This window comes from Acinonyx jubatus, chromosome A1, assembly GCF_027475565.1.
Source record: "Acinonyx jubatus isolate Ajub_Pintada_27869175 chromosome A1, VMU_Ajub_asm_v1.0, whole genome shotgun sequence".
NCBI lineage: Eukaryota > Metazoa > Chordata > Mammalia > Carnivora > Felidae > Acinonyx > Acinonyx jubatus.
The window spans coordinates 124,974,769-125,001,328 of record NC_069380.1 but is presented as its reverse complement, the minus strand read 5'-3'; the positions used below and the strand labels follow the sequence as shown (position 1 = coordinate 125,001,328).

At 38.5% G+C, this 26,560-nt stretch overlaps 2 protein-coding genes across 2 annotated transcripts in view; both read right to left on the bottom strand.

The window, feature by feature from the left end:
* The window catches only part of RAB3C (RAB3C, member RAS oncogene family), a 368,220-nt gene extending 360,200 nt beyond the window's left edge, over window positions 1–8,020 (bottom strand). The window contains exon 1 of the mRNA XM_053223209.1: window positions 7,888–8,020. The gene's annotated coding sequence lies outside the window, so the exon portion shown is untranslated. The remainder of the gene's footprint in view (window positions 1–7,887) is intronic.
* The window catches only part of GAPT (GRB2 binding adaptor protein, transmembrane), a 32,277-nt gene extending 24,255 nt beyond the window's left edge, over window positions 1–8,022 (bottom strand). Inside the window, exon 1 of the mRNA XM_027041593.2 lies at window positions 7,888–8,022. The gene's annotated coding sequence lies outside the window, so the exon portion shown is untranslated. The remainder of the gene's footprint in view (window positions 1–7,887) is intronic.
* Between the last annotated feature and the right edge of the window lie 18,538 nt (window positions 8,023–26,560).

Below are 26,560 nucleotides of genomic sequence, written 5' to 3'. Positions count from 1 at the left end.
GGTCTATCCATCAGGAAGAGCTAATAATTATAAATGTCTTTGCACCAAATTCAGGAGCCCCCAAATATATAAAACACTTAATCACAAACATAAGCAACCTTATTGATAAGAATGTGGTAATTACAGGAGACTTTCATACTCTAGGTACAACAATGGATAGAACATATAGATAGAGAATAAATAAAGAAACAAGAACCCTGAGTGATATATTGGGTGTGATGGACTTGACAGATATATTTAGATGTATTTAGAACTCTTCATTCCAAAACAACAGAATATTCTTTCTTCTCGAGTGCACGTGGAACATTCTCCAAGATAGATCACATACTGGGTCACAAAACAGCCCTGAATAAATATAAAAGAATTGAGATCATACCATGCACACTTTCAGATCACAATGCTTTGAAACTTGAAATCAACCACAGGAAAAAGTCTGGAAAACCTCCAAAAGCATGGAAGTTAAAGAACATCCTACTAAAGAATGAATGGGTCAACCAGGCAATTCGAGAAGAAATTAAAAAATATATGGAAACAAATGAAAATGAAAAAACAACAATCCAAACCCTTTGGGATGCAGCAATGGCAGTCTTAAGAGGAAAATACATTGCAATCCAGGGCTACCTATCAAGAAACAAGAAAAATCCCAAACATAAAATCTAACAGCACACCTAAAGGAACTAGAAGCAGAATAGCAAACACATTCCACACCCTGATAAAGAAGAGAAATAATAAAGACCAGAAATAATATAGAATCCAAAAAAAAAAAAAAAAACCAACCAACCAAACAAAAAACCAGTAGAACAGATCAATGAAACTAAGAGTTGTTTTTTTAAAAAAATAAGCAAAATTGATAACCCTCTAGCCAGGCTTCTCAAAAAGAAAAGGGAGATGACCCAAATAGATAAAATCACAAATGAACATGGAATTATTACAACCAATCCCTGAGAAATACATGAAAAATTATATGCCAAATAAACTGGACAACCTAGAGGAAATGGACAAATTCCTAAACACCCACACACTACCAAAACTGAAATGGGAAGAAATAGAAAACTTGAACAGACCCATAACTAGTAAAGAAATTGAATCAGTTATCAAAAATCTCCCAACAAATAAGAGTCCTGGACCAGATGGCTTCCCTGGGGAATTCTACCAGACATTTAAAGCAGAAATAATACCTATTCTTCTCAAGCTGTTCCAATAAATAGAAAGGGAAGGAAAACTTCCAGACTCTTTCTAAGAAGCCAGCATTACTTTGATTCCCAAACCAGACAGAGACCCAGCAAAAAAAGAGAACTACAAGCCAATATCCCTAATGAATATGGATGCAAAAATTCTCAACAAGACACTAACAAGTCGAATTCAACAGCATATAAAAAGAATTATTCACCATGATCAAGTGGGATTCATCCCTGGGCTGCAGGGCTGGTTCAATATTCGCAAATCAATCAACGTGATACATCACATTAATAAAAGGTAAGAACCAGATGATCCTGTAAATCAATGCAAAAAAAAAACATTTGACAAAACACAGGATGCTTTCTTAATAAAAACCCTCAAGAAAGTTGGGATAGAAGGAACATACTTAAACATCAAAAAAGCTATTTATGAAAAGCCCACAACTAATATCATCCTCAATGGGGAAAAACTGAGAGCTTGCCCCCTGAGATCAGGAACACGACAGGGATGTACACTCTCACCACTGTTGTTTAACATAGTGTTGGAAGTCCTAGCATCAGCAATTAGACAACAAAATGAAATCAAAGGCATTCAAATTGGCAAAGATGAAGCTAAACTTTCACTTTTCACAGACATGATACTCTACATGGAAAACCCAACAGACTCCACCAAAAGTGGATCTATCTGCTAGAACTGCTAGCATCTATCTGCTAGAACTGATACATGAATTCAGCAAAGTTTCAGGGTACAAAATCAAAATACAGAAATTGGTTGCATTTTTATACACCAATAATGAAGCAACAGAAAGAAAAATAAAGAAACTGATCCCATTCACAATTGCACCAAGAACCATAAAAGACCCAGGAATAAACCTAACCAAAGATTTAAAAGATGTGTATGCTGAAAACTAAAGAAAGCTTATGAAGGGAACTGAAGAAGACACAAAGAAAGAGAAAAACATTTCATGCTCGTAGATTGGAAGAATAAATATTGTTAAAATGTCAATACTACCCAAAGCAATTTACACATTCAATGCAATCCCAATCTAAATTACACCAGCATTCTTCTCAAAGCTAGAACACTCTTAAAATTTGTATGGAACCACAAAAGACCCCAAATAGCCAAAGTAATATTAAAGAAGAAAACCAAAGAGGGAGGCATCACAATCCCAGACTTCAGCCTCTACTACAAAGCTGTAATAATCAAGATATTATGGTATTGGCACAAAAACAGACACACAGACCAATAGAATAGAATAGAGAACCCGGAACTGGACCCAAAAATGTATGGCCAGCTAATCTTTGACAAAGCAGGAAAGAGTATCCAATGGAAAAAGACAGTCTCTTTAACAAATGGGGCTGGGGGAACTGGACAGCAACATGCAGAAGAATAAAACTAGACCATTTTCTTACACCATACACAAAAATAAACTAAAAACGGATGAAGGACCTGAATGTGAGACAGGAAACCATCAAAACCATAGAGGAGAAAGCAGGAAAAAACCTCTTTGACCTCAGCTGCAGCAATTTCTTAACTGACACATCTCCAAAGGCAAGGGAATTAAAAGCAAAAATGAACTATTGGGACCTCATGAAGATAAAAAGCTCTGCACTGCAAAGGAAACAAAAGCAAAAGGCAACCGACGGAATGGGAAAAGATATTTGCAAATGACATATCGGACAAAGGGCTGGTATCCAAAATCTATAAAGAGCTCACCAAACTCCACACCAAAGAAACAAATAATCCAGTGAAAAAATGGGCAGAAGACATGAATAGATACTTTTCCAAAGAAGACATCCAGATGGCCAATGGACTTATGAAAAGATGCTCAACATCACTCATCATCAGGGAAGTACAAATCAAAACCACACTGAGATACGACCTCACACCGGTCAGAGTGGCTAAAATGAACAAATCAGGAGACTATAGATGCTGGAGAGGATGTGGAGAAATGGGAACCCTCTTGCACTGTTGGTGGGAATACAAACTGGTCCAGCTGCTCTGGAAAACAGTGTGGAGGTTCCTCAAAAAATTAAAAATAGCACTATCCTATGACCCAGCAATAGTACTGCTAGGATTTACCTAAGGGATACAGGAGTGCTGATGCATAGGGGCATATGTACCCCATGTTTACAATAGCACTGTCAACAATAGGCAAATTATGGAAAGAGCCAAAATGTGCATCAACTGATGAAAAGATAAAGAAGATGTGGTTTATATATACAATGGAATACCAGTTGGCAATGAGAAAAAAATGAAATCTTGCCATTTGCAGCAACATGGATGGAGTGGAGAGTATTATGCTAAGTGAAATAAGTCAGAGAAAGACAGATACCATATGTTTTCACTCATATGTGGATCTTGAGAAACTTAACAGAAGACCATGGGGGAAGGCAAGGGGAAAAAAAAAGTTACAGAGAGGGAGGCAGGCAAACCATAAGACTCTTAAATGCTAAGAACAAACTGAGGGTTGATGGGGGTGGGAGAGAGGGGAAAGTGGGTGATGGGCATTGAGGAGGGCTCTTGTTGGGATGAGCACTGGGTGTTGTACTAATCTGACAATAAATTACATTTAAAAAAACAAAAATCAAAAAAAAGTCCAAAAAAAATATGAGGAGATAGAAAAGAAAAATAACATTTTACATCTTAAACTGCCTGTGGGTCCATGGATGCTCATTATAATAATTTGCACACTTTCTTTAATATCTGAAATACTTCAAGACCGACTGAAACAAAGCTAAATCAAATGCAAAGGGGCTGGATGTAGTGGCTTAAGAAATGTTATTGGTATTGTCCTCTCTGGCTCCCTTTCCTCTATAGGGCCTGTCCACGTGGGATCCCTGTGGATCCAGCCTTGCTAGATTTATAGCTGGCAGGATACTGGCAACAGTGCTTCCCTCTCCATATTGCCACAAGTCCCAGAATTAACCACTGGCCTGCCAGAGTGAGGTTTCAAGTCAATCTTGGAACAACTGTTTGGCTAGAGGTGTGTGCTGTTCTGGTGGGTCAGGCCAGGCTCGTATGCCTCCCACCTCCTAGAGCTAATGAACGAGGCTAATCCCTTCTCTTCCCATACTGATGCATGGTTTCCAGACAATACTGTGAGGTTTTGACATGGAGAAGGGCGATGGATGCTGCGCAGGAGAAACACAATGGACCATTTATGTTCTTGAAGTATATTTAATGGAAAAAGGACAAAGACAAGACAAACAGTTCCCTCAGGACAGAGATAGATATTTCTCCAGTTGTCTCCCAAATTCTTTTGAGATCCTAAGGCAGCTCCAAAGCCAAATTATTTTAAGTTATCAAGAAGTACCAACATTGTCCTGTTGGTAGAAGGAGGTAGTGGAATTAGATTTTCCATCAATAACACTAGTATTAATATGACAAATATTTTATTCTTGATCAAACTCTAGCCAGGCTTTTCTGAGTCCTTTCCCAACTAGGCCTCAAACTTGGTCTATAAAGACCTGGACAAATCCTAACATAGTTTCAAATAGCTCAAGACTTCCCCTTTAGGCCAATACTCCCACTACCCTCCACCCAACAAAGACCTGCCTGAGAAAACTCAGTGCTGCCCCAAAAACGTATTATTTGCTCCAGCCAACCCCTGAAGATAGAGTCTGTACCCTCGTCTCTGTGAGAAGGTAAGAGCCTAACTTCAGTGAAGGCCATTTAATAAAAACAGATGATTTCACATGGACCAACCTCCCCTCCCCAAACCTTTCTGCTGTTTCTAAGTTTTTACTTTTCTTACTCTACTGAGCCTGCACATATCATTCTGGACTCCATTCTCATTCTCCTTTTAAACCTGACCACCTTTGTAAATCGAAGTTGAGTTCATTTCACACTGAACTCCTATTCCAGCTCCGAAAGTAAACGACTATAATCTGTACTTAAAATTTGACCTGGTTTCTGGCTTTGCTTATGTTTCACATGTGTAGCCCCAGTACGGAAGAAAAGAAAGGCAGAGGTTAAGGGCTCGTATGCTCTAGGAGAAGATGTTTAGAACTAAAACTCTAGAGAAGACTGACATTTATGTGGTTTGGCCATGTGCCTTTTTATTTCTCACACCCATTCTTATATACGTGTCAAGGTATCACTTTCATTGTTATAAATAAGACTTCTGTGCAACTGATCATGAGAAATCATTACACTCAAGGGCCAGCAAAATCTGAGCAGGTAATATGGCTTAACATTCTGGCTGGTCTGCTCAGTGATGGGTAGACGGCCTGAAGTATTTCTCTCTTGTTTAAGACGTCATTATAAACCACCCTGGACTGACAGAACAAACTCAGAACCCATTGAGTGACTCCACGTAAATGCAATAACTCGTCCTTGCATGACAGTCTTATAGGAGCAAGAGTATTTGGGGATGACATTGTTTTCTACATTTTTTAAGCTTCACTGACAAACTGCAACATGTTTAAAAGTGAGGAACAAATCTACCACCTCAGATATTCACTTTCTTTTTTGGAAAACTCAAGATTTACTCTCTTAGCAAATTTCAATTATACAATACAGTACTGTCAACTATAGTCACCTTATTACATTAGAACCTCAGACCTTATTCATCTGATAACTGAAATTTTGTATTCTTTTACCAACCTATCCCCATTTCCCCTGCCTCACCAAGTCCCAGACAGCCATGATTTCACTCTCTGTTTCTGAGTTATAATTTTTCTTAGATTCCACGTAAGTGATACCATGCAGTATTGGTCTTCTCTCTCTGGCCTATTCAATTAGCATAATAACCTCCGGTTTCATCAACGTGGCTGCAAAATGAGAGAATTTCCTTTGTTTTTAGGGCTGAATATTATTCTATTCCATACACATGTTTTTTTTTATTGATCTGTTGAGGGACACAGATTGTTTCCATACCTTGGCTGTCAAGAATAACACTGCACTTAGTGGTGTTATAAGCACAGGTGATGGTGCTAATTATGGTTTACCATCGAAGTCATCTATCACTTCTTTTTCGGAAGGGCTTAGGCACAATGCGTCCTTTAAATGGCTCATTAAGTCACGGGGCTGCCCTGGTGCTGGGAGACAATGCAAGGCCTTTTCCCCCTGCAGGGGGACTGGTAGGATGAAGGGAGGGACATAGGCTAAGGAGCTTCAACATGGCTTAGATTCCTGTTCCCGGATTTTGCTCTTCGCTTTTGCTGACCGAGGAACACCTGTTTCCCTTGCTGTCCTGGCAACAGTGGAACATTAATTAAGAACAAGGCACCGTGTATAGTATTTTGAAATGCCTTATGTAATCCTACAACAGTTGGGAGTGGGAAATACTGTTATTCCCCTTTTACAGATAAGGAAACTGGGGTTTAGTTAACTGTTCTATGTATATGTTAGTAGACCACCCAAGTTATGTTGATGAGCAGTAGACAAATCCTTTAATCCAAGGTTAACAAGATGCGGTAAACCGTTTTTTGATACTAAATGCCAGGGGCTCTTTCCAGTACCAGACTGATGAACCTCTGGCAGGTACTTAGAAAAAGGGTTTGCTCCAGTCCACTCTCAAGCTTAGGCATGCATGGTGTCAGTTAGACAAGCATTTCCACAGGCCTTCTGTGTCAAACACCTCCCACCTAATGTAGAAGGAGACCTCACTGGCATTACACGGTAGGAAGGGAACGTCTTTCTGGTTCTTTACACAGTTCAGGGCAAGCACAGGCATGTCTCTCATAAGTGAAAGTAGACTTTACTCCCCAGATGATCAGGGCTGGAGTGGGGTGGGGTGGAAATGAAGAATTACGTAATCTTCCCCTTCATTCATAAGCCTAGGGTGACTTTTGGTCCCCAGATTTATGCAAACCTATTCACTAGCCTATTCACAGCAGGCTTGCTGGTTAGAAAAGACCATCTTAACTTCCAGAGCTAATCCCACACCATATCTTTATTTGACTGGTTGACAATGAACTTTTTATCTCTAATTGTTTATGGCCTTCTAAGAGAAAAGGACTGTGAAGAACAGGTGGTCAGGGTATCTTTCATTATTATTTCAACTCTTTGGTTATCCTACACTATTGTATATATTTTTAGCAAATGTACTTAATTAAGCATTCGACAAACCACTTAACATTCCCTATGAAGTTCAGATCTACCCTTCAAAACATTCTAGTATTTACTAAAAGATTAACACTGTGTGTGCGTGTTCTGAGATTTCCTGGCCAACTGTGAAAATCTGATTTTTCAGTTTGTGGTGCCATCACGTGGGCAGAACTAGAATTGCAGTTCATCGAACATAAAGAGGAAGTGAGTGGTACCTTCCGATGGAGATCAGTCTTTAATTACAAAGTTTATTTCTCTGTAGTTCTACAGATTTAATGCAAATACAATCAGAATCCCAATATGATCTCTAATGACACTTGGCAGGCTGATTCTAACCTTCATAGCAACGTGTAGGTAATCAAAAATAGCCAAGTCCCTTTAGAGAAGAAGAAAAGGGGCAAGGCCTTTCTCTACCAGCTATCATCACTTATAATGAAGCCGTAGCAAGTAAGAAGGCACAGTCCTCTCACAGGGATAGACTGATCAATGGAATAAAGTGCCTGGAAATAGCTCCACATTTATTAACTTATTATTTATTAACTTTGGTAGATGACCAAAGAGTCATGATAGATCAGTGAGGAAGCGAGGGACTGTTCAGTAAATGGAACTAGAAGCCAATGGTTTTTCCATATTAAAACAAAGTAAACTCCATACCTCACACTGGATTCGTTTTCCAGGGCCGCCACTGCAAATACCACAGACTGGGCAGCTTAAATGACAGAAATTTTTCTCAGATCTGGAGTCTGGAAGTCCAAGATCAAGGTGTGGGCAGGCTTGCTTTCTCCTGAGACCTCTTGACTTGTGGATGAGTGCCTTCTCGCCGTGTCCTCACGTGGTTGTTCCTCTGTGCACAAGCATCCTTGGTGTCCCCTTGTGTGTCCAAACTTCCTGCAATAAGGACAGAACTTAGAATGGAGTAGGGCTCAGGCATGTTCTCATTTAAATGTTAGATGTCCTCATTTAACCTGAATTACCTCTTTAAAGTTAGTTTGTTTATTTATTTATTTTGAGATTGGGAGGGAGAGGGTAGAGAGAGAGAGGGAGAAAGAGAGAATCCCAATAGGCTCTGCACTGTCAGTGCGGAGCATGATGTGGGGCTGGAACCCAGGAACCATGAGATTATGATGAGAGCTGAAATCGCCAGTTATTGGCTTTACCGACTAAGTCCCTTCAGGCGCCCACTGAATTGCCTCTTTAATGGCCCTGTCTCTAAATATAGTCATATTCTTATATACTGAGGGTTATGACCTCAATATGAATTTTGGGAGGATACAGTTCTGCCCATAACACACATTGTATACAGAAAGCCTACACCAGATGGTATAAAGACTTAAAATTAAGAACCAAACAAAATAGTAATAGAAATGATGAGCAACAAATTTTCTGAGCACAGGTTAGGGAAAGATTTTTTTACTGAGATATATTTAATCAATTAGAAATTTAAATTTAATATTTAACTCTTTGAAAAATAACAATGAATATAAAAGATTAATTTTAGGATTGAAATTTAAACATTAAGTATGTTAAATATCTTTTATCTGTACTTACATCCAATAAACAAGATGAGATTTTAAAATCAGTAATAATCAGGGCAATGCAAATGAAGACTTTTATGTTACATTCATTTTGACATTTTGCCATTTAAAAAATGGGTAAAACTGGCAAATCCTGCCTGTAGTCTTTGATGAAGATGTATACTTTGTGTTTCTCAAAATATTTGACCAAAACTTTTATTCATTCATTTATTTCTCTATCTATTTCTCTATCTCTATTTTCTGGACCTGGACCTGGTTTGAGAGCAATCCCCGCCCCGACCCCCCCCCCCCCCGACCCCCCCACCTCACTGGTGCACAAAGGACATCTGTTAATTTACTGCAGTGGACTTACATCTCCCTCTACTGGTATAGCATGATAGTGCTGATCAATGCTGTCAAGGTTTTAAGGCTGTTTCAAATGCAGGTGTTCTTTTAAGTCCTACCCACCCTGTCACTGTGATGTGCAGCATCAACATTAAGGAGTAATCTCACTTTTGAATCTATCTTAAAGAGCACAATTATTTCCTAAGGTCAATTTATCTAAAAATTTGTAAATAAAAACATGATTAAGTAAAGGTAACATAAACAAAAACAAGCTTCTTGGAAGTGGAAAAACCTGTCTCAGTGACCTCTCCAAAACAGTTTTTTTGGAAGAATCATTTCCTCTCTTCCCCTTTGGAATTCTTGCAGTTTGCTTATCCTTCATACATGTACATTTAAGACCATTTCTTCAAATGCATGCTTGAAAAATAAGAATAGTGGAGAAAATTTTCCCTCACATTATAGACCTTTTTGGTTTATGAAGCCACTGCATCGGCCTCTCAGGACAATTTAGTAGTCCTCAAGTTTAAATTTTCTTTTTTTAACATTTATTTATTTTTGAGAGACAGAGCAGGAGTGGGAGAGGGGCAGAGAGAGAGGGAGACACAGAGGCCAAAGCAGGCTCCAGGCTCTGAGCTGTCAGCAGAGAGCCCGATGCGGGGCTGGAACTGATGAACTGCGAGATCACGACCTGAGCCGAAGTCAGACGCTTAACCAACTGAGCCACCCACGCACCCCAGTAGTCCTCAAGTTTTAGCAAACACCTTTAGCCTGTGTGGCTAATTAACTAAACCTTTCTTTATATACCTAGATATCATGCACTGTTTCCTAGATAGACTTGGAACCAAACTCTCTTGCACAACCAGCCATGGGGCACCACAGCCTCTGAGCACCATGATACAGTCTGTAGCTGGCACTATTGAGTCTGCACCCAGTCAAGAAGGTTACAGACCACTGTGCTCTCCTTTTACTGATTAACTTCCCTAAAGTTTCCTTAAAAATCTTTGGGCCAGGCAGAAACCTCCAAGTTGGTTTTTGGACAAGAGTCTGCCTTCTCCCCAGGTGGTCAGCCTCCTGAATAAAGTTCATGTTCCTTTCCACTCAAAACTTGTCTTTTGACTATTGGCTTTTTGAGCAACAGGCAGCAGAACTTGAGTTGTTGGGTAACATGTACACTTTTGAAAGTGTTTATCACCAACTCAATATGAAATCCCATTCAATTGGAATTTAATGCGTGGATCAACACAAACCCTTTGAAAACATTTAAAAACATTTTCTTTCAAGAATCCTCTTTTGTCATTCTATTTTAATACTGACATTCTATGAGATCACATTTTGCCATTTTTTAAGACTATTTGAAAAAAACTGGTCAGTTACTATCCATTAACCTTGAAAAACTATTTTATTGGGAAACCTATCGGTATTTCAAGTGGAAAATTAAAAGCCAGGAAAAAGAAATCTGCCTAGATTTAGTTTTAGCTTCGCACCAAAGCCTTTAATACAACACAAAGACACAAGTAAAGATTATTAGCTATTCCAAAACGTGGTTCTTAATACACTAGAAAGAGTTAAAGTTAATAAACTCCCAAATGTATTTATCAAATTCAAGTGTGATAAACAAAGGGTATTTAGCACACAAAGACAAAATGCACTTGATCTCTTTCAATGAATGAGTGTTAACTAGTCCACCCTAGTGACTGTCTGCCTTGGTAGCTGCTGAAACCCCAGGGACGTCTTCCTCTGTGGGGGTCCAGTGTCACCACAAAGAAAGACATATAAATACAAGGGTAAAGCTGTTCTTTGTTTCAAATATCCTACTCCTTGGTGCTTTTTCTGTACTGTCCAGCAGAGCCTCTTCCACAGGAGGCAGAAAGGATTACCACTCAAGTTTGTCACGATGCTTCAGGCACACACCCCTCTGAACAACCAGTTAGCACAGGGTTTCACCTTATGCTTTCCTTGCCCACCCAAAAACAACTTTACTTTGTTCTTCCCACTGCCCCTGCAAAACAAAGCTGTTTTCATTAACTAAAGGCCCTTTAAAGGCATATTTATACTTCACTTCCTAGCTGTGAAATCTTTGGCAAGTTATTTTGAGACTTTCCCCATCTAGAAACTGTAGATAATACCTACCAAATAGGATTGCTGCAAGAATTAAATGAGATAGTCTATGTAACAGGCTTTGAAAGTGGTTAGAATACATTGTGTTGAGTAAATATTAACGATGAGGAACTTCTATGGCAATGACTATATCAATTTAGCACTTCTCTATAATCCAGCAAATCATCTGAAAGGAAAATGGATAATAAAATGACAAACTTTTGCTTCACTTTCAGTAAAAGTAGGGATAAAGACTTCAGAATATTTGTAAGGTCTGTAAAAAATAACCATAGTTGTTCAGAATTTATATTTTATTTGTTTTTAAATTTATTTATTTTACTTCTTAATGTTTACTTATTTATTTAGAGAGAGACACACAGAGTGCAAGCTGGGCAGAGAGAGAGGGAGAGAGGGAATCCCAAGTAAGCTCCACACTGTCAGTGCAGAGACCAATGTGGGGCTTGATCCAATGAACCCTGAGATCATGACCTAAGCTGAAATCAAGAGTCAGACACTTAACCAGTTGACCCACCCAGGTGCCCCCAGAATTTATATTTGAAAATTTATCTTAAATAACAATTGGATCACATGAAAATGCAAATCTAAATTTTTGCACATAGCGAAAAATAGGCTTAGGGTATACACAGCTAAAGCAGTGGTTTTCTCCTGGGACAATTTTGCCTCCCCCCGCCCAAGGAGACCTTTGTCAATATCCAAAAATGTTTTTGATTGTCACAGCTGAGGCTAGGGATGCTACTGGCCTCCAGTAGACAGAGATCAGGGATGCTGCTAAACATCCAGGATGAATGAGAAAGCCCCCCACCACAAGAAGTACCTGGTCCCAAATGTGAATAGTTTTGAGCTTGGGAAACTCTGAACTAAAATACCCAGAGGCAAATTCATACTCTTAAATGTTTATGCCAATAAATTAAGAAGAATGAAAGTAAATCTATTAAAAAATAAAACAGATTAACTGTTAACTAGCTTACACACTACTCTTTCCCTCAGAAAAAGAGGCCAAAAGACAGAAAACCTGCTGAAACAAAATAACCACAGCGGAAATTCAAAGAATAATTGGAGACTACTTTATTCCACATGAGTAAGATACGATGGATACTTTTCTAAGATCAGACCCCCAGAAAAATTCAGAAGTTTAAGTAGACCAATTTCTACAGAAATGTAGGAAATTGTCAAAAACTACCCCTAAAAAGACATCAGTCCTAGATGGTTTCACAGGGCAATTCTGTGAAGCTATCAAAGTTAAGATAATTCCAGGTCTATTTAGGATGTTTCAGATTATAGAATTTTATTTTTAGAACTCAGAATTTATTTTTATGAAGCAACCATAACACTGACATCAAGACCTGACAAAGGTTATGCAAAACAAATAAAAAAGTACAGATAATATCATGAATAGTTATGGACATTTTAGAATACTTACAGACATTAGGAGGGGCGCCTGGGTGGCTCAGTCGGTTAAGCCTCCAATTCTTGGTATCGGCTCAGGTCGTGATCTCAGGGTCATGGGATTGAGCCTCATGTCAGGCTTCACATGAATATGGGGGATTCTCTCTCTCCCTCTCTCTGCCCCTCATCTCTCTCTCTCTCTCTCTCTCTCTCTCTCTCTCTCTCTCTCTCTTTCAAAATAAATAAACTTTAAAAAAATTAGAATGAAATAAAATAAGAAATTATAAAATAAAACCTGGCAGCATAGTAACAGAATATTACATCAAGATGAAGTAGTGTTTATCCCAAGAATGCAAGGATGCTTCAATAATGAGAAATCAATATTACTGAGCAACAAACATGATGCAATATTAATGATTATTTATATTAGAAGACATAAAGAGAAAATCAAATAATCGATTTCATAAGTACTGAAAAGGCATTTCACAAAGTCAGCATCTATTTTTTAATAAAAACACTCAAATTAAGAATCGATAGCTGTTTACCTACAATGAAAAAATACAGCTCTCAACTTAAAAGCTAGCATCATGCTTCATGGGGAAATACTAAAAGCTCTAGAACTCCAGGTAAGAAATAGCAGGGATGGTCATCTTTACCACTATTATTACTCTACCAGAAAGAGTGAAACTTGTAATGAAAGAAGGGAGATTACAGGTATTAAAATGGAAAGGAACTAAAACTATCACTATCTACATATGATGTGACTGTATTCCCGGAAAACCCCGGAAAATAAATTTTAAAAGAATCACTTATGAAGAGCAGGATTCAGTAACAGTATAGAAACTGATACGCAGAAATTGACAGCAGTCAGTATACACAAGAAAAGACTTTACTTACCAAAGCAACAATAACAAAAAGTTAACATAATTGAGAATAAATAAGAAATGTGCAAGGCCTATATGAAGAAAACTCTTGAAAAGATAAAGAAGACTTGGAAAAATGGAAAGTTGTACCATGTTCTTGGACAGGGAAATATAGTTTATCTTAAATCTGTCAATTCTCCTCAGATTAAAAAATTAAACTCAGGGGCGCCTGGGTGGCACAGTCGGTTAAGCGTCCGACTTCAGCCAGGTCACGATCTTGCGGTCCATGAGTTCGAGCCCCGCGTCAGGGTCTGGGCTGATGGCTCAGAGCCTGGAGCCTGTTTCCGATTCTGTGTCTCCCTCTCTCTCTGCCCCTCCCCTGTTCATGCTCTGTCTCTCTCTGTCCCAAAAATAAATAAATGTTGAAAAAAAAATAAACAACAAAAAAAATAAAATAAAAAATTAAACTCAATCCAAATGAAGTTTTTTTTTTTTTTTAATCTACGCAGTAGGATTCTAAAAATCATGTTTAAAAAATGGCAAGAATATCAAGGAAAATCCTAAAATAAAGAGAAGTTGTAGGGGTGTTGGGGGGGTTAGCCTATATTAGGTACCAAAGTGTACCATAAAACTTGAGTAATTAAAATAACGTGATACTGGTACATGAATAGTAAGCTAAACCAGTGGAACATAAAGTGCAGAAAAAGACCCAACATACACAGCATCTTAATATTTTATGAAGGTGTCAAATGAAATCAGGTTAAACCACTATTTTGGTATGGTATTTACTAAATGTCACAGGGGCAACTTGTTAATGTTCAGAAAGAAAGTAAAACAGATCCATAATTTATACCTGGCTTAATTCCAACTAGATTAAAGTTTGAAATATAAAATGTGAAATCATATGGCAATGTGGGAGAATTCATTTATAACCTTGGAATGTGGTATATTTTTTAACTATTATACAAAATGCAGAATCTATAAAATAAAAGATCCATTAACGCAACTATACACAAATAAAACCTCTTCATTAAAAAAAATTAGGTCAGGGGTGCCAGGGTGGCTCAGTCAGTTAAGCTTCCGACTTCGGCTTAGGTCATGATTTCGTGGTTCGTGAGTTCCAGCCCCGTGTCGGGCTCTGTGCTGACAGCTCAGAGCCTGGAGCCTGCTTCAGATTCTGTGTCTCGCTCTCTCTCTGCCCCTCCCATGCTTATGCTCTGTCTCTGTCTCAAAAATAAATAAACATTTAAAAAAAATTAGGTCAAATCAAAAGATAAATAACTGGAAAAAGTATCCCCAGCATATCACAGATAAGGGGTTTATCTTCTTATTAAAATTAAAGAGCTTATACAGTTGATTTTTAAAACACCCATTAGCCAGTAGAAAACAAATTATTCTATTGGATCATCTGGACTCATAAAAAGAGAAACGAAAGTTAAAACTATACTGAAATTCCATTTTTTACCTATGAAATTGGCAAAATCCTCACTTTGTGTGAACATACTCTATCGGCAAAGTGTTGAAGAGACAAATACACTGCTGGTGGGAAAGCAAATTGGTACAATCTCAGTGAAAGGCAATTTGGTAGAAACTATCAAAATTAGAAATTCATGTACTGTCTTCTGGGAATTTATCCTGTGGAGATGATCCAGTATATAAAATGATGAATAACAGGCATCAGTAAATAAAGAAACCCACTGGCCGAATTTAGTTCAGCATCTGCTCTTTCAAATAAGGTTTTATTGTAAAACAGCCACGCCTGTTTGCTTATACATGGTCTACGGCCGCTTTTATGCTACAACAGCAGAGTTGAATAGTTGTGACAGAGACCATATGGCCTACAAAGCCTAAAATATTTATTATCTGGCCCTTTACAGAAATGGTTTGCCAACTCCTGATGTATAGGATTATTTACTGAAGCATTGTTTGTAACAATTAAAGACTAGAAAAAAACCTAAGCACCTTCAATAGGAGACTGATTAAATAAATGATTGTAATTCATAGTATGAAAATGTAGGCAACTGTAAAAGCAAAATGAGGCTTTTTAAGTATTGATATGGTAAGATGTCCAAAATAAATATTGTGAAAAGCAAGGAGGACAGCATATGGTATAGTAAAACATGTTTCCTTGGAGACAAACAGGAAGGAAAAAAATAATTTGACAGTCTTAAGTACACATAAAGCATAAAACTTCTAGAAGGAAAAGCTGATCACTTTTTATACATTTTAATGTTTGAACCAAGAGAATAGATGACCTATTGAAAACTACATATAATCTTTTTAATTAAAAAATTTTTTAATGTTTATTTATGTAGAGAGAGAGAGAGAGACAGAGACAGAGACAGAGCATGAGCAGGGGAGGGGCAGAGAGAGAGGGAGACACAGAATCGGAAGCAGACACCAGGCTCCAAGCTCCAAGCTGTCGGCACAGAGCCCGACGTGGGACTTGAACTCACAAGGCATGAGATAATGACCTGAGCCAAAGTCAAATGCTGAAGCAACTGAGCCACCCAGGTGTCCCTATAATTTTTTTTTTTTTTTTAATGACAAAGATTAGCTCCTGAAAGAGGCTTTCCTGGACTGCCCTCCTTCTGTTCCTATCATCTGATTAAGATTTCTGATGCATGCCTTGATTTATTTATTCCATTTTGGTTATTTTTCTTCTGTACAGGTATGAAAGCTCCATGAAGACAAGTACATGGCTTTCTTCAGTACTATGTTCCCCGTGTCTACAGTAATACATGGCAAAGAGTAGGAACTCAGTTACTTCCTGATAAACACATTTATAAATATAGAACTATTGAGAAGAGTACACACATCCTAGATTCAATCTTGCATAAGTTACTGACCCTCTCTGTGCCTCAGTTTCCTCTTCTGTACCATGAAGGTTATATTTTATTACGTTGTTGTGATCAAAGAAGCCAATGCGTAGAATGTGCTTAAAGCGGCATCTGACACACGGTTAAGTGATCAATACTATTAGTTACTATTTAATACTCAGAAGAAAGGAAGGGGCAACACAAAGAACTAGCAAGGGCAAGAGGAATGCATAGGAGTTCAATCCAAGGCTCAATGGAGAGATCCTCTCTCCAGCATCTGGTTTATTAAAAGGAATTGAACAAAAATGAATGGAACTATCAAGGAGGAAGAGTGAGCAAGAAGCACTGTTTTGTTTTGTTTGCCGTTTTGGTTTGTTTTTGACTTGGGGAAATGGGAAGCAAGAGGAAGAGACAGGAGAGGCATCTAGGAGGTTATCACCACCAGTCCATGGAGAAAATGCCCCAGCTCAGGACATGGACCCTGCGGGAAGCAGCAGCTTATCTACTGAGGGCTGGGGAGAGGCAGGTAACGCCACAGACGAAAGGGTTTGCTAGGCTCTGCTCCAGGAGGCCTGTCCTGAAAAACAGTCTGTGAGAGGCGGTGTGGGTGGAAAGTGACCTGCTGCACTTGTGAAGTCCCAAACCCACTCTGCCCAAACAATACTTATCCACACCCCCACTCCCCTTCAACCACCCCCACTTCCACATCCGTACCTAACTCAGTTTGTGGGAAGTTGGGAATGCAAACGGCACGCCTGGCTCCAGAGGCTCAGTGTGGTGCCCACAACCCTGGTCTCCAGCCACTGGAGAGGGTGCAAAGCCCTGGAGGAGACTGAGACTTAGGGCTGCTGGCTCCTCACTGTGGAGCAGCAGTGACTGGTTGGAAGCTTGGAGCCTGTTTTTGTTAAACATTAATTGTGAAAAAAAGTTAAAATATGCATAATTGTGGATAGAAGGGTACAGTGAATACCCATATGCCCACCACCAAATCAAACAACTGTTTACACATATTCCCCTCTCTTGCCATTTAAAAGTATGTTACAAACATGATAATAACATGCTATCTTACATAGAGTGGCATTACAGCCACACTTTGAAAAACAAGAATTCTTTAATACCTAGTTCACATTCACATTTTCCCACCTGTTCCCCAAATGCATTATATAGTTCATTTGTTCAAACGAAGAACCAACTGAAGACAACAGGCGACATTCCATTAGGACTCCTATTCACCTAAGCTGCAAGAATCACTACTTACTCCCTTTGACTTTTTGAAGAGACCAGGCTAGATGTCTTATAAAATGTCCATTTTCTGAATTTTATTTTTTCCTGGTGGTTTCATTTTATTCCTTTGTTCCCTGAATTTCCTTTGAACTTGAAGTTAGAAATACAGACTAAGGTTTTGATTGAATATTTCTTAGTAAGAATACTTCACAGAAAAGACTGCAATTCCTCCTGCATGCCACCAGCAGGCACATGGTGTCCCACCATTCCTGATAGTTCGGTCTCTGTGATGGTGTCAGCCAGATCTCATCATCATACAGGTGCACCCTTCTGCCCCCACATATTATTGGCAGGTCATCGGTGGGGTAACCCATGGGAAAATCTGTCCATCAGCCATTCAACTAATGATTTCATCCATATCAATGATTCTTAATAAGAGCCAGTTATTCCATATGTAGTTGCAGAATGGTAATTTTCTGGTACTATCCATTCTTTGTGTATTTATTAGTTAGTATTCTCCTGTAAAAATATTTCCTCATCACCAGAGGCAATGGGTAGGGGTTGGGAGGGAGGAGAAATTGGATGAAGCTAGTCAAAGGTCCAAACTTCTACTTATAAGATAAATAATACAGAAATGTAATGGACAACTTGATGACTATATTTAACACTGCTCTATGACCTACAGTTGACCCATGCACATTGCAGGGTTTAGAGGTACTGACCCCTAACCTGTGCAGTTGAAATATTGTGTACAACTTTAAACTTCTCCAAAACTTAACTGCTAATAGCCCATTGTTGACTGCAAGTCTTATTGATAACATAGTCATTAACACATATTCTGTACATTATATGTATTATACACTACTTTCTTATATTGAAGTAATTAGAGATAAGACAATGTCATTAAGAAAACCATAAGAGAGAGAAAATACATTTACAGTACTGTACTATACTTATATATACATTAAAAGAAACCCTGCATGTAAGTGGATCTATGCATTTCAAACCCATGTTGTTCAAAGATCACCTACATATGAAAGTTAAGAAAATAGATACTAAGAGTTCTCATCACAAGGAAAAAAAGTGTTTTTTCTTTTTCTCTTTTTTTGCATCTACATGAGATGATGGATGTTAACTGAACTTATTGTGGTAATCACTGCATGATATTTGTACATTAAATCATCCTGTACATCTTAAACTTACACTGCTGTATGTCAATTATACCTTTAAAAAAACTGGAAAAAATGTCATTAACCAGGGTTATTTTGTTACCTTCAACTACAAGAATAAATTAATATATTCCCTATAATTACCAATTTTCAGAATTAGGATTTGGTGTAAGCAAATTTAACTTTTAAAAAGTATCACCGCGGTCTCATGAATTTTTATGTTGCAAATGTGTTAATCAGTTATATACACTATTTTTTTGATAAATGTTTTATTTTTTTTCAATATATGAAATTTATTGTCAAATTGGTTTCCATACAACACCCAGTGCTCATCCCAAAAGGTGCCCTCCTCACTACCCATCACCCACCTTCCCCTCCCTCCCACCCCCCATCAACCCTCAGTTTGTTCTCAGTTTTTAAGAGTCTCTTATGCTTTGGCTCTCTTCCACTCTAACCTCTTTTTTTTTTTTTTCCCTCCCCTCCCCCATGGGTTTCTGGTAAGTTTCTCAGGATCCACATAAGAGTGAAAACATATGGTATCTGTCTTTCTCTGTATGGCTTATTTCACTTAGCATAACACTCTCCAGTTCCATCCACGTTGCTACAAAGGGCCATATTTCATTCTTTCACATTGCCACATAGTACTCCATTGTATACACTATTTTTTTAAATGCAGGTCCATTCAGACAATACAGGTAGGAGATACATTTGATTTCAAATGATTTCAAAAAGAGTTTAAATAGACATTTGTCAATTTAAATTTGGCTTATAGGGTTTTACTTAATTATTTTAATTTTATAGTCATTTCCTAACATGAAAATTTTATTTTAAAATAATAGTAACATAATCATTTATTTACTTTAGGTCTGTAATATGAATGATTTCCAAATAACAATACCAATATTACTATTAATAATAAAACCACTGAATTTCAAGCTATTTTTCTCCTTATATCCTTCCAAGGGTTTTCAGCAAGAATACAATATTTCAGATATCTAGAGTAATTCTTTCCTTTGAATGGTTTTGTTAAATTTTGATATACAGTTAGTATCTTTCCTTTTAAGATATTTTCAATTTTAGGGAACATTTTTTTCTGAATATGTAAAACATTTACATGATTCATGATTTACATGAATTACATGACTTCCATTGGAAAGTATACTCCAAGAAGTCTTGCCTAAATTTCTGCTCATTTTACACTGTTTATGCCTCTACACCTCCCCCCCACCGCCCCGACCAGTATTTTCACCAGTATCTGGTTTACCTTGCAGTTCCTTTCTGCAAATATCAGCAGATATGTCTATCTATACCCATCTACCTACTTATCTATTAATACATATATACTTATATCTATACACTTATATTTCTCTTCCTTTCTTGCACTAAAGGCAGCACACCTAATCTTCACTTGGAATCTGCATGAGAAAGAAGGGCCTGCTAAAAGACTGAGGTTTTGCCTTTATCCAGGGCAAGTTCAAGTCAGAGACAATGAGGTTATTGCTGATATAGCTGGATTTTATCTTAAGCTGTGGGAACTTTAAGAAACAACTGTACACCAAAATGTATAGATTTTACTGTCATGATGACAATGAAGTGAATATCTCCAGTTTAATGTGAGATCTTCAAATAGAAATATCTGGCTGATGCTTGTAAACAAGAGATCAACAAGTTTCTGAGCATCTACCCTTAATCCAACTAAGTGATAACTGGATTGGTGAAAATGAGTAAATTATGCAGGAGTGAAATAGAAAATAAGTATTTTTTTTAAGAATAGTCAATTCAATGAAGAAGATATGTATATACCTGAAGATGTTTCAAGGAGCAATGGGGCAGATGGACAGTTTGAAGAGAATCAATTTACAAACTCCAGCTATTATGAGAACTCTTCCCTAAAACTGATGTGCCTGAGAAACCCAATTCTGCCGGTTCTCCTATCCCAAATTTGCTTTCACAATTGCTTGTCTCCCATTTTACAATAGGAGAGCCAATCTCTCATCTGTCCATCTTTCATCCATGCACCCATCTATCCAGAATTTTACTCTTGTTCATTTCTACCAAGGGTAAATACCTCTGGAGTCCCCCAAACACAGGGAAAATATAAGACTGCAGATCTTGAGTAAGAAGCTTCCTTCGAGTGGCAAACCTGTAGCAAGATCTTAGGGTTCATCTTCCCTTCCCCTTCCCTTTCCCCTAGCCCTGTCTCTTCCTCTTCCCCTTCCCTTCTTTCTGTTTTATTCCTCCTCCCCGTGCTCCACAAGAATTTAGAAGCAATATGGTTACCACAAAGACAAGTATTAACACATTTATTTCAGTATGGACACAAAGTCAATTTTCTGACTGATTAGTTTGACGGTGAAGACTGTGTTTGGCCATTAAATTATACCATGGAAGTTCACCATAAACTGAACATGTGGCTCTACAGTTGTGGCAAAACCGTAGTGAAGACACACACATAACATTCATGGTTTCAGATATGATATGATTTATAACTCTTAATCTTTTAAAAATTTATATATTGGGACACCTGGGTGGCTCTGTCGGTTAAGCGTCGAACTCTTGATTTTGGCTCAGGTCATGATCTCATGGTTGGTAAGTTTGAGCCCCACACCTGGCTTTGCACTGACAGCGTGTAGCCTGCTTGGGATCCTCTGACTCGCTCGCTCTTTGCCCTTCCCCTGCTTGCTCTCTCTCTCTCTCTCTCTCAAAATGAATAAATAAAGTTAAAGAAATTTATGAATCAACTTAAAAATGTGTGAGGGGGTTCATAATTCTTGGCTTTATTAGTGAGTATGGGGACCAAAATCTGAAGTCCTGTGAATGGGAGGAACTGAAGAGAGAGAAAAGGATCAGAAAGATCCAAGTCATAGGGAGAAAACTAGAAGAGAAGGCAGAAGAGACTCTAGGAGTCAAGCATGATGGCAAATAAGAGGGAGCATGAAAAGTGCCAAATGTTGCAGAAAGGTCAAGGAGAATAGTAACTAAATAGAAATCTTTGTGGGGGAGCCTGGGTGGCTGAGTCGGTTAAGTGTCCAACTTCAGCTCACGTCATAGTCTCATGGTTTGAGAGTTTGCATCCCGCTTTGGGCTCTGTGCTGACAGCTCAGAGCCTGGAGCCTGCTTCAGATTCTCTCTCTCTCTCTCTCTCTCTCTTTTTCTCTCTCTCTCCCTCTCTCTTTCTCTCTGCTCCTCCTCTCACTCTCTCTCTCTCTCAAAAATAAACAAACATTAAAAAAAAAGATTTTTAAAAATAGAAATCTTTGTGAATGCAGTTTCTGCAGGTGTGATAGAATTAGTCTGTTTAGAACATTCAAAACATAGGGCAGTGATGATGAAAGAAAAAATAGAGTACCATTTACAATACTATTGAGCCAGATCACCAGGGTTAAAATGACTTAGCTGAAAGAGCAATTCGAGATATTGGACAGTGAAGCCTATTGACAACTGCCATCTGGATGGAGAGCAGAGGAATGAAATCACTACCTGGATGACATGCCAAGAAATCCATAATAGAGGAGTAAGGGAGAAGACCACTTTAGGATTATTTATCATTGCATCTTACATGAATTAAAAAAAATTTTTAAACATTTGTTCATTTTTGAGAGACAGAGAGAGAGAGAGAGAGAGCAAGCATGAGTGGGGGAGAGGCAGAGAGAGGGAGACACAGAATCCGAAGCAGGCTCCAGGCTCTGAGCTATCCGCACAGAGCCAGACATGGGGCTTAAACCCACGAACTGTGAGATCATGACCTGAGCCAAAGTCAGATGTTTAACCGAGTGAGCCACCTAGGCACTCTGAATTCTTACAGTGAATTTTACCAATACCTGCCTCCTTTAGTGTTTCTATATTCTTCAATTTTTTAACAATGGACAAGGGATAAAGAAATTTTATTTCAAAATAAGAGGTTAAAAAAATCAAAGAAGATGCACATAATGTCATCAGCCTACATCAAACTAAAAAGTTTCTGCACAGCAAAGAAAACTATCAACAAAAGAATAGGCAACCTATGAAATGGAAGAAAATATTTGCCAACCACTCATCTGATAAGGAGTTATTATCCAAAATATACCAGGAACCCATATAATAGTAAAAAACAAAACACACAATTAAAACTGAGCAAAGATCTTGAGTAGACATTTTTCCAAGGAAGATGTACAAATGGCCAACAGGTACACAAAAAAATCCTCAACATCAAATATAATGTAAAACCAAAACCACAACGAGACACCATGTAGTACCTTTTAGGATGTCTGTTTTCAGAAAGACAAAAGATACCAAATGCATGCAAGGATATGGAGAAAAGGGAACCCTTGTAGACTCTTGATGGAAATGTAAACTGGTACAATGTATAAAACAGTACGGAGTTTCCTCAAGAAATTAAAAACTGAAACACAATATGACCAGCAATTCCACTTCTAGGTATATCTCCAAAGGAAACAAAATCATAATTTCAAATAGATAACAGTATGCCCATGCTCCCCGAAGCATCAGTAATGATAGCCAAGGTATAGAAACAACTTAAATGTCCATCAACAGATGAATAAAGAAAATTTAATTTGCATATATATATGTATATATATGTGTATATATATATATGTGTGTGTATATATACAGAGAGAGAGAGAGAATAGAATATTATTCAGTGATTAAAAAAAGAAGGCTATCCTGCCATTTGTAACAACGTAATGCCTCAGGGCATTATGCCAAGTGAATTAAGTCACAAAGAGAAGGACAAATACTGTGTGTTCTCACTCTATCTAGAAACTAAAAAAAACCGAACTCCTGGCAGAGAACAGATTGGTGGATGGCAGATGTTAGGGTCAGGATGCAAAACAGGTGAAGGGGGTCAAAAGGTACAAACATCCTGTAATAAGACTAGTATGTCTTGGGGGCGTAACATATAGCAAGATGACTATAGTTGACAATATTGTTCTTATATGTGAATGTGGCTAACAAAGTAGATCTTAAAATTTCTCATCAACAAGAAAAAAAAATCTAACTATTTGCAATGATGGAAATTTACTGTGTTAACCATTTCACAATATTTACCTGTATTAAATCAATGTGTTGTACACCTAAAACTAATACACTGTTACATGTCAATTAGATCTCAACTAAAAAACAAAACAAAACTCTTTCCATACCCTATGCTCAGAAAGTTGATTGCTTATACTTGCTACTATTATTTTCTTTGTTCTTGAATTTAAGTCCTTACTCTATCTGGAGATTTTTTTTTTTTTTTTTTTTTTTGCATATGGTGTTTATAGGCTGAACTGTGTTTCCTCAACATCCATGTATTGAAGCCCCTGACTCCTCAGAAGACGACTGTATATGGAGATAGGGCCATTAAAGAGGCAATTCAGTGGGCGCCTGAAGGGACTTAGTCTGTAAAGCCAATAACTGGCGATTTCAGCTCTCATCATAATCTCATGGTTCCTGGGTTCCAGCCCCACATCATGCTCCGCACTGACAGTGCAGAGCCTATTGGGATTCTCTCTTTCTCCCTCTCTCTCTCTACCCTCTCCCTCCCAATCTCAAAATAAATAAATAAACAAACTAACTTTAAAGAGGTAATTCAGGTTAAATGAGGACATCTAACATTTAAATGAGAACATGCCTGAGCCCTACTCCATTCTAAGTTCTGTCCTTATTGCAGGAAGTTTGGACACACAAGGGGACACCAAGGATGCTTGTGCACAGAGGAACAACCACGTGAGGACACGGCGAGAAGGCACTCATCCACAAGTCAAGAGGTCTCAGGAGAAAGCAAGCCTGCCCACACCTTGATCTTGGACTTCCAGACTCCAGATCTGAGAAAAATTTCTGTCATTTAAGCTGCCCAGTCTGTGGTATTTGCAGTGGCGGCCCTGGAAAACGAATCCAGTGTGAGGTATGGAGTTTACTTTGTTTTAATATGGAAAAACCATTGGCTTCTAGTTCCATTTACTGAACAGTCCCTCGCTTCCTCACTGATCTATCATGACTCTTTGGTCATCTACCAAAGTTAATAAATAATAAGTTAATAAATGTGGAGCTATTTCCAGGCACTTTATTCCATTGATCAGTCTATCCCTGTGAGAGGACTGTGCCTTCTTACTTGCTACGGCTTCATTATAAGTGATGATAGCTGGTAGAGAAAGGCCTTGCCCCTTTTCTTCTTCTCTAAAGGGACTTGGCTATTTTTGATTACCTACACGTTGCTATGAAGGTTAGAATCAGCCTGCCAAGTGTCATTAGAGATCATATTGGGATTCTGATTGTATTTGCATTAAATCTGTAGAACTACAGAGAAATAAACTTTGTAATTAAAGACTGATCTCCATCGGAAGGTACCACTCACTTCCTCTTTATGTTCGATGAACTGCAATTCTAGTTCTGCCCACGTGATGGCACCACAAACTGAAAAATCAGATTTTCACAGTTGGCCAGGAAATCTCAGAACACGCACACACAGTGTTAATCTTTTAGTAAATACTAGAATGTTTTGAAGGGTAGATCTGAACTTCATAGGGAATGTTAAGTGGTTTGTCGAATGCTTAATTAAGTACATTTGCTAAAAATATATACAATAGTGTAGGATAACCAAAGAGTTGAAATAATAATGAAAGATACCCTGACCACCTGTTCTTCACAGTCCTTTTCTCTTAGAAGGCCATAAACAATTAGAGATAAAAAGTTCATTGTCAACCAGTCAAATAAAGATATGGTGTGGGATTAGCTCTGGAAGTTAAGATGGTCTTTTCTAACCAGCAAGCCTGCTGTGAATAGGCTAGTGAATAGGTTTGCATAAATCTGGGGACCAAAAGTCACCCTAGGCTTATGAATGAAGGGGAAGATTACGTAATTCTTCATTTCCACCCCACCCCACTCCAGCCCTGATCATCTGGGGAGTAAAGTCTACTTTCACTTATGAGAGACATGCCTGTGCTTGCCCTGAACTGTGTAAAGAACCAGAAAGACGTTCCCTTCCTACCGTGTAATGCCAGTGAGGTCTCCTTCTACATTAGGTGGGAGGTGTTTGACACAGAAGGCCTGTGGAAATGCTTGTCTAACTGACACCATGCATGCCTAAGCTTGAGAGTGGACTGGAGCAAACCCTTTTTCTAAGTACCTGCCAGAGGTTCATCAGTCTGGTACTGGAAAGAGCCCCTGGCATTTAGTATCAAAAAACGGTTTACCGCATCTTGTTAACCTTGGATTAAAGGATTTGTCTACTGCTCATCAACATAACTTGGGTGGTCTACTAACATATACATAGAACAGTTAACTAAACCCCAGTTTCCTTATCTGTAAAAGGGGAATAACAGTATTTCCCACTCCCAACTGTTGTAGGATTACATAAGGCATTTCAAAATACTATACACGGTGCCTTGTTCTTAATTAATGTTCCACTGTTGCCAGGACAGCAAGGGAAACAGGTGTTCCTCGGTCAGCAAAAGCGAAGAGCAAAATCCGGGAACAGGAATCTAAGCCATGTTGAAGCTCCTTAGCCTATGTCCCTCCCTTCATCCTACCAGTCCCCCTGCAGGGGGAAAAGGCCTTGCATTGTCTCCCAGCACCAGGGCAGCCCCGTGACTTAATGAGCCATTTAAAGGACGCATTGTGCCTAAGCCCTTCCGAAAAAGAAGTGATAGATGACTTCGATGGTAAACCATAATTAGCACCAGGAGCCCTTTTAACACCACTTACTATCAAGAAAGGCCCACGTTGTAAACCGCTCCCCATTCGAATCCGTGCCTGCGCTTCTAATACTTCCCAGGAGATGACGCCCTTGCTCCCCAGTCTGAGAGCAGCCAGAAGATGAAGGCTTTTGCCTGGGACTGTCTCCCTCTCCAAGGTTAAGGACCTGACCTCCTACAAAGACCCGCTCTGCGCGGTGGGCAGAGGCCAGG